This window comes from Triticum aestivum, chromosome 2A (genome assembly GCF_018294505.1).
Source record: "Triticum aestivum cultivar Chinese Spring chromosome 2A, IWGSC CS RefSeq v2.1, whole genome shotgun sequence".
NCBI classification, from domain to species: Eukaryota; Viridiplantae; Streptophyta; class Magnoliopsida; order Poales; family Poaceae; genus Triticum; species Triticum aestivum.
Window position 1 is genome coordinate 544,999,010 of NC_057797.1, and position 9,629 is coordinate 545,008,638.

A 9,629-nucleotide genomic window follows, 5' to 3' on the forward strand; every position below is an offset into this window, starting at 1 on the left:
CCTACCGCCGTTGTGCTACATCATCCCTTCCTCTTTGGGGAAATACCGACGTAGCTTCAAGTGACATCAACCCACTACCTACTGATGATAGTTTTCATGATGAGCAGTTAGCTACTATAAATGTTGCTCACATTACTTCTTGGTATGCTGATTATGCTAATTACATTGTTGATAAATATTTACCACCTAGCTTTACATACCAACAAAAGAAAAAATTCTTCTATGATTTAAGACATTACTTTTGGGATGACCCACATCTTTATAAAGGAGTAGATGGTATTATTAGACATTGTGTACCTAAGCATGAACAGGGACAAATCCTACGTAAATGTCCCTCTGAAGCTTATGGAGGGCATCATGTTGGAGATAGAACTGCTCACAAGGTATTGCAATCTGGATTTTATTGGCCTACTCTCTTCAAGGATGCCGGTAAGTTCGTCTTATCTTGTGATGAATGTCAAAGAATAGATAATATAGATAAGCGTCAAGAAATGCCTATGAATTATTCACTTGCTATTGAGCCATTTGATGTTTTGGGATTTGATTACATGGGACCTTTTCCTTCCTCTAATGGGTATATGGTGGTAGCTGGAACTACGTCGATATTTCCCTCGAGAGGGAGGGATGATGTAGCACAGCGACGGTAGGTATTTCCCTCAGTTATGAAACCAAGGTTATCAAACCAGTAGGAGAACCAAGCAACACAACTTAAACAGCCCCTACACACACATAACAACACCTCGCAACCCGACGTGTTAAAGGGGTTGTCAATCCCTTTCGGGGTACAGCGCCAGAAATGGCGTGTGACGGGAGATAAAGTTGTAAATATTGATAGATCAACCACCAAATAAAATTAATTGCAGCAAGGTATTTTTGGATTTCTGGTTTAATAGATCTGAATAAAAACGCAAAGGAAAAGTAGATCGCAAGGCAAATATATGAGAAAGAAGACCCGGGGCCGTAGGTTTCACTAGTGGCTTCTCTCAAGAAAAATAGCAAACGGTGGGTAAACAAATTACTGTTGGGCAATTGATAGAACTTCAAATAATTATGACAATATCTAGGCAATGATCATTACATAGGCATCACGTCCAAGATTAGTAGACCAACTCCTACCTGCATCTACTACTATTACTCCACACATCGACCAATATCCAGCATGCATCTAGTGTATTAAGTTCATGAAAAACGGAGTAATGCAATAAGAACGATGACATGATGTAGACAAGATTCGTTTATCTATATGGCGGTAGATATAGATCTCGTCTTTTATCCTTAGTAGCAACGATACATACATGTCGGTTCCCCTTCTGTCACTGGGATCAAGCATCGTAGGATCGAACCTACTACCGGGCACCTCTTCCCATTGCAAGATAAATAGATCAAGTTGGCCAACCCAAATATCAGAGAAGAAATACGAGGCTATATGAGATCATGCATAAAAGGGATCAAAGAAACTCAAATACTTTCATGGATATAAAAACATAGATCTGATCATAAACTCGAAGTTCATCAGACCCCAACAAACACACCACAAAAGAGTTACATCATATGGATCTCCAAGAGACCATAGTATTGAGAATCAAGAGACAGAGATGAAGCCATCTAGCTACTAACTACAGACCCGGAGGTCTACAAAGAACTACTCACACATCATCGGAGAGGCACCAATGGAGGTGGTGAACCCCATCCGAGATGGTGTCTAGATTGGATCTGGTGATTCTGGACTCTGTGGCGGCTGGATGAATATTTTGTCGACTCCCCTAGGGTTATGGTATTTTGGGGGTATTTATAGAGCAAAGAGGCGGTCCGGGGGGGCACCTGAGGTGGGCATAACCCACCAGGGCGCGCCAGGGCCTCCGGGCACGCCCTGGTGGGTTGTGCCCCCCTCGGGGCACCCCCTAGGTGCAACTAGGGCCCATTGCCTTCCTTCTGGCCCATAAAAAATCTCCGTAAAGTTTCGTGGCATTTGGACTCCGTTTGATATTGATTTTTTGCGATGTAAAAACATGGAAAAAACAGCAACTGGCACTTGGCACTATGTCAATAGGTTAGTACCAAAAAATGATATAAAATGATTATAAAACATCCAAGATTGATAATAAAACAACATGGAACAATGAAAAATTATAGATACATTGGAGACGTATCAGTATACACATATTTTGGTTGTAGTTTATTATGTTACTAAATGGGTAGAAGCTATTCCAACCAGTAGTGTTGATCACAACACCTCTATTAAAATGCTTAAGGAAGTTATTTTCCCAAGGTTTGGAGTCCCTAGATATTTAATGACTAATGGTGGTTCACACTTTATTCATGGTGCTTTCCGAAAAATGCTTGCCAAGTATGATGTTAACCATAGAATTGCATCACCTTATCATCCTCAGTCTAGTGGTCAAGTTGAACTTAGCAATAGAGAAATAAAATTAATTTTGCAAAAGACTGTTAATAGGTCCAGGAAGAATTGGTCTAAGAAATTAGATGATGCACTTTGGGCTTATAGAACAACATATAAAAATCTTATGGGCATGTCTCCTTATAAAATGGTTTATGGAAAAGCTTGTCATTTTCCTCTTGAGTTGGAACATAAAGCATATCCGGCCATTAAAGAGCTCAATTATGATTTCAAACTTGCTAGTGAAAAGAGGTTATTTGATATTAGCTCATTAGATGAATGGATAACCCAAGCTTATGAAAATGCAAAATTATTTAAAGAAAAGTTAAAAGATGGCATGACAAAAGAATCCAAAAGCGTGAGTTTAAAGTCGGAGAATATGTTCTTTTGTACAACTCTCATTCCAGATTCTTTGCAGGAAAACTCCTCTCAAAGTGGGAAGGCCCCTATGTTATCGAGGAGGTTCATCAGTCTGGAGCCATCAAAATAAATAATTCCGAAGGTAGTAACCCGAAGGTTGTCAATGGGCAACGAATGAAGCATTATATCTCAGGTAAGCCCATTAATGTTGAAAGTAATGTTATCCAAACTTTGACACCGGAAGAACACATAAAAGAGTCCTTCCGGAACACTCCAGAATCGTGAAAATAAGGAGGTACATGATATGGTAAGTAAACGGACTCCGAAAAATCCTCAAAAATATTTTTTATCAATTTTGGAATATTTAGGAAATTAGGAAATAAAGAAACTTCCAGGAAGCGTCCCCTGGTGGGCACAAGACACCAGGGCGCGCTAGGTTTTCCTGGCGCGCCCAGGTGGGTTGTGCCCACCTGGGAGGCTGGGACACCTTCTGGACTCCGTTTTTTCTTCCGCTTGCTTGTCCCCCAAGATAAAAAATCTATATATACTTCCCGAACCTGTTGATCACCATATCACGGAGAAATCCTCTGTTCTCTTTTCTTGCTATTTTTCTGCCAGATCCCATCTACCATGGCCACTTCAAGCTCCTCCTAGGACAAGTTCTTCAAGAACGTCATCAACCAATATCTGCGGGAGGTGGTGCAGCACCCTCAGACCACTCAAATGCATGAGGGGGTGCTTCACCTTCGCGATGTGCCATGTCCCAAGGGGACGGGAACCGTGGAGGCCAGACTTGAAGTTATGGAGCAAGATGTCTTTCGGTGCAAGGGGATGGTGGAGTGTGGGCTCAACGCTAATCACCTCATGATCACGGACCTCTCTCGTGATCTCAAGGTGGATGGCAATCCCATGAAGGACATCGTCTTCACCCTCAACGAGCAAATCAACTTCCTCCAAAGCCAGATCTATGATCTTCAAAAACCAAGTCTTTGAATATGAAGCTAGGTTTAAAGGTATGAGTTTGGCTGCTAGTTGCAGGACCCATGAGACTCACTCCTCCTCTCATGATGGCGGACCACTGGCATGGAAATCCGAGGACAAGATCTCTTCATCACCACCTTCTTCTTCATCACCAAAGGAGAATTGAGTATCGTGTATGGGCACTCCCCTTGGCTTCCGCCAAGCTTGGGGGAGGTGCCCCGGTATCGTATCATACCACTATCTTTTTGCCTTTACTTATTTTAGTTTGAGCTTTTGCTTGAGATGAATAAAAGTTAGTTCGATCCTTTCTTCCTTAAGAGTTTTCTTAGTGATCTATCCTTGTAATCATGTGCAAGTTATATAATAAAGTTTAGTTTGAGTTTTTGCTTTCTTTACTTCCATGTTGCAAATAAAAGAAAAGAAATAAGGAAGAAAAAGAGAAAAGAAATAAATGAAAGAAAGGAAATAAATGAAGAAAAGATCATATACTAATCTTATGGTAGGTGATGACACCACATAAGGAAAAGTATAAGTAGAAAATTTTATTAGAGATTGACAAACATAGCATTAGTCAATGATGCAACTCATGAAAGAATTAATAAGGGAAGAGAAGATTCACATATAAATATACTATCCTAGAAATCTTTTGTGATTGTGAGCCCTCATCAAAATATTATATGCCAAAATTGTTGACGTTGGATAAGGAAGACAACTTAATGGTTTATGTTTGTTTATATTCACACAGAAGTCATGTTGTCATAGATCCTTTAACATGTGGTACTTGCCCCCTATCTTTGCTAGCCAAAAATTCCGCACTAAGTAGAGATACTACTTGTGCATCCAAAAACCCTTAAACCCAAATCTTATTTTCAAGTGTCCACCATACCTACCTAGGGATTGAGCAAGATCCCTCAAGTAAGTTGTCATCGGTGCAAAAAGGCAATAAAAATTGCTTCTAAAAGTGTGAGATCATTTAGTGTAAGAGAAAATTGAGCGTTGCACGAACTTGTGATGGTGAAGAATAAAAGCGACAGACTGCATAATAAAGGTCGCTATCACAAGGGGCAATGCAACGTGACGTTCTTTTGCACTAAGGGTTTGAGCATACAAACAAATAAGTGCATGGTAATCTCTGCTTCCCTCTGCGAAGGGCCTATCTTTTACTTTTATGTATTTACTTTTATGCAAAGAGTCAAAGTTTTCCTTCTATTCCTTTTTATTTTTCTCCTTTGGCAAGCATCATGTGGTGAGGAAAGATCTAGGCACATATGTCCAGTTGAATATAGATAGCATGAGTTATATCACCCTTGAGGTGAATATGTTGGGAGGCGAAACTATAAGCCCCTATCTTTCTATGTGTCCGGTTAAAACATTTTCCTCATGTGTACGAGGTGAGTGTTAGCAATCATAGAAGACTATATGATGGTTGAGTATGTTGACTTGCCTAAATGCTCCGATACACGACCCTTCCTGAAAAGATGACGAATTGTAGTTACAAAGTTGACTGAGAACATAGTTTGTTGGTTTCTAATAGAGTTTTTGCTTTATACTTCAATTGTGTGATGAATTGTTACTTATTCATGAGAAGTATATGATAAAAGTTCTATGATAAAAGTTTTATGTTTAATTTTGTTGCTGCTATAATAATCTACATGATGCTTCTATGTCTGTATTTTGTTTTTATCGACACCTCTCTCTCAAAGCATGTGGACATGTTTTTCAATTTCGGTTTTCACTTGAGGACAAGCGAGGTCTAAGCTTGGGGAGTTGATACATCCATTTTGCATCATGTTTTCTTACTATTATTTATGATGTTTTATCCATAATAATGATTTTTGGAGTAACTCTAATGCCTTTTCTCTCATAATTTGCAAGGTACACACCAAGAGGGAGAATTCTGGCAGCTGGAAATCTGGACCAGGAAAAGCTACATCAGGCTACCTATTCTGCACAACTCCAAACAAGTTGAAACTTCACGGAGATTTTTTATGGATTATTTGAGGAATATTGGAGCAAATAACTACCAGAGGGGGCCCACCAGGTGGGCACAACCCACCTGGGCGCGCTAGGGAGCCCAGGCGTGCCCTGGTGGGTTGTGCTCACCCAGGCCCACCTTCGGTGGCCATCTTCTGGTATATAAGTCATTTTGAGCTAGAAAAAATAAGGAGACGACTTTCGGGATGGAGCGTCGCCGTCTCGAGGCGGAACTTGGGCAGGAGCACTTTTGCCCTCCGGCGGAGCGATTCCGCCGGGGGAACTTCCCTCCCGGCGATGGAAATCATCATCATCATCACCAAAAACTCTCCCATCTTGGGGAGGGCAATCTCCATCAACATATTCAACAACACCATCTCCTCTCAAACCCTAGTTCATCTCTTGTGTTCAATCTTGTTACCGGAACTATAGATTGGTGCTTGTGGGTGACTAGTAGTGTTGATTACATCTTGTAGTTGATTACTATATGGTATATTTGGTGGAAGATTATATGTTCAGATCAAATATGCTATTTAATACCCCTCTGATCTTGAGCGTGATTATCATTTGTGGGTCGTTACTTTTGTTCTTGAGGTCGCGGGAGAAATCATGTTGCAAGTAATCATGTGAACTTGATATGTGTTTGATATTTTGATAGTATGTATGTTGTGATTCCCTTAGTGGTGTCATGTGAACATCGACTACATGACACTTCACCATATTTAGGCCTAAGGGAATGCATTGTGGAGTAGCAATTAGATGGTGGGTTGCGAGAGTGACAGAAGCTTAAACCCCAGTTTATGCGTTATTCCGTAAGGGATCGATTGGATCCAAAAGTTTAATGCCATGGTTAGAATTTATTCTTAATACTTTTCTCGTAGTTGCGGATGCTTGCGGGAGGGTTAATCATAAGTAGGAGGTTTGTTCAAGTAAGAACAACACCTAAGCACGGTCCACCCACATATCAAATTATCAAAGTACCAAACATGAATTAAGCCAACATGATGAAAGTGACTAGATGAAAATCCCGTGAACCCTGAAGAACGCTTTGTTTATCATAAAAGACCGTTTTGGCCTGTCCTTTACCTCAAATGGATTGGGATACCTTGATGCACTTTTTTTACTACTATCATTACTTGCTCGTTACAAATTACCTTGCTACCAAACTACTCTATTACTTACAATTTCAGTACTTGCATACGTTACCTTGCTGAAAACTGCTACCTCTTGAGCACTGCGTTGGTTTTCCCTTGAAGAGGAAAGGGTGATGCAGCAAAGTAGCGTAAGTATTTCCCTCAGTTTTTGAGAACCAAGGTATCAATCAAGTAGGAGCTACACGCAAGTCACCTTGTACCTACACAAACAAATAAGAACCTCGCAACCAACATGATAAAGGGGTTGTCAATCCCTTCACGGTCACTTACGAGAGTGAGATCTGGTAGAGATAATAAGATAAATATTTTTGGTATTTTTATGATATAGATGGGAAAACAAAGATTGCAAAATAAAATAGATTGGAAACTTCTATGATGGAAAATAAACCCGAGGGCCATAGGTTTCACTAGTGGCTTCTCTCAAGATAGCATAAGTATTACGGTGGGTAAACAAATTACTGTCGAGCAATTGATAGAAAAGTGCATAATTATGAGAATATCTAGGCATGATCATGTATATAGGCATCACGTCCACGACAAGTCGACTGAAATGATTCTGCATATACTACTATTACTCCACACATCGACCGCTATCCAGCATGCATCTAGAGTATTAAGTTCATAAGAACAGAGTAACACATTAGGCAAGATGACATGATGTAGAGGAATAAACTCAAGCAATATGATATAAACCCCATCTTTTTATCCTCGATGGCAACAATACAATACGTGCCTTGCTGCCCCTGCTGTCACTGGGAAAGGACACCGCAAGATTGAACCCAAAGCTAAGCAATTCTCCCATTGCAAGAAAGATCAATCTAGTAGGCCAAATCAAACTGATAATTCGAAGAGACTTGCAAAGATAACAAATCATACATAAAAGATTTCAGAGAAGAATCAAATATTGTTCATAGATAATCTTGATCATAAACACACAATTCATAGGATCTTGACAAACACACCGCAAAAGAACATTACATCGAATAGATCTCCAAGAAGATCGAGGAGAACTTTGTATTGAGATCTAAAGAGAGAGAAGAAGCCATCTAGCTAATAACTATGGACCCGAAGGTCTGTGGTAAACTACTCACACATCATCGGAGAGCCTATGGTGTTGATGTAGAAGCCCTCCGTGATCGATTCCCCCTCTGGTGGAGGTCCGGAAAAGGCCCCAAGATGGGATCTCTTGGGTACAGAAGGTTGCGGTGGTGGAAATAGGGTTTCGTGGTGCTCCTGGATGTTTTCGGGGTATATGGATATATAGGAGGAAGAAGTAGGTCGGTGGAGCTGCGAGGGGCCCGCGAGGGTGGGGGGCGCGCCCAGGGGGGCAGGCGCGTCTCCCTGCCTCTCGTGGCCTCCTTGCTCCTTTCTTGACGTCTACTCCAAGTCCCCTGGATCACGTTTGTTCCAAAAATAACTCCCCCGAAGGTTTCATTCCGTTTGGATTCCGTTTGATATTCCTTTTTTGCGGAACACTGAAATAGGCAAAACAACAACAATTTGCATTGGGCCTTGGGTTAGTAGGTTAGTACCAAAAATAATATAAAAGTGTATAATAAAGCCCATTAAACATCCAAAACAGATAATATAATAGCATGGAACAATCAAAATTATAGATACGTTGTAGACGTATCAAAAACCACTTGTCATTTCCTTCTGCTCCTCGTTGGGTTCGACACTCTTACTTATTGAAAAGAGCTACAATTGATCCCCTATACTTGTGGGTCATCACACATCACAACATGCCTTGCAAAAACAAGTTATACATCCTCTACTTTGTTGTTGCAAGTTTTACGTGGCTGCTACGGGCTTCTAGCAAGAACCGTTCTTACCTACGCATCAAACCACAACGGTGTTTCGTCAAGTTTGTTGTTTTAACCTTCTTCCAGGACCAGCCGCAGTCAAATTTGATTCAATTAAAGTAGGAGAAACAGACACCTGCCATCCACCTTTATGCAAAACTAGTTGCATGTCTATCGGTGGAACTGGTCTCATGTGCGTGGACATGTAAGGTTGGTCCGGGCCGCTTCATCCCACAATACCGTCAAATCAAAAAAAGACATTGGTGGTAAGCAGTATGACTATCACCGCCCACTACTCTTTGTGTTCTACTCGTGCATATCATCTACGCATAGACCTGGCTCATGATGCCACTGTTGGGAAACATTGCATGGAAAACAAACAAAAACCTCTATGCACACTAGGGATGGCAATTTTCTCCATGGATCCGGGTACCCATGGATACCCGACCCGGTTGGGCAAGGGTATGGAGGGCCTTTCTGCCCATGGATCCATGGATATGGATACCCGCGAACAACTGGGTCGGGCATGGTTATATTTTCTCCTCCATGGATATCCAATGGATACCCATATGATATGTGGGCCCATATGTTAGTGACACTAGACTAAACACAACTCGCATTCACAAAAATGCAAAAGCCCGACCCATGTTTTTTTATAATTCTCTACCATATTAGCCTGACCTAACAATTATATTAAACCTAGCAATGGCTAGACTGAAGACTAGAACGAGCCGACTAGGAGCTAACTGAATGTACAATCTATTGAATCTCTGAATGTGTCAATGAATGTGGTGAATTAATTTGATGTTTGTAAGGCTTTGCATGGTAATGTTTCTATGCCTATGGAGCTCCATGGGTACCCAGGTATCCAACGGATATGGGCATGGGTGCAAGTTGTGCCCATGGATACTTTGGTGGATGGGTAGAAGGTAGGAAGATGGGTCATGGGTTGGATTTGGA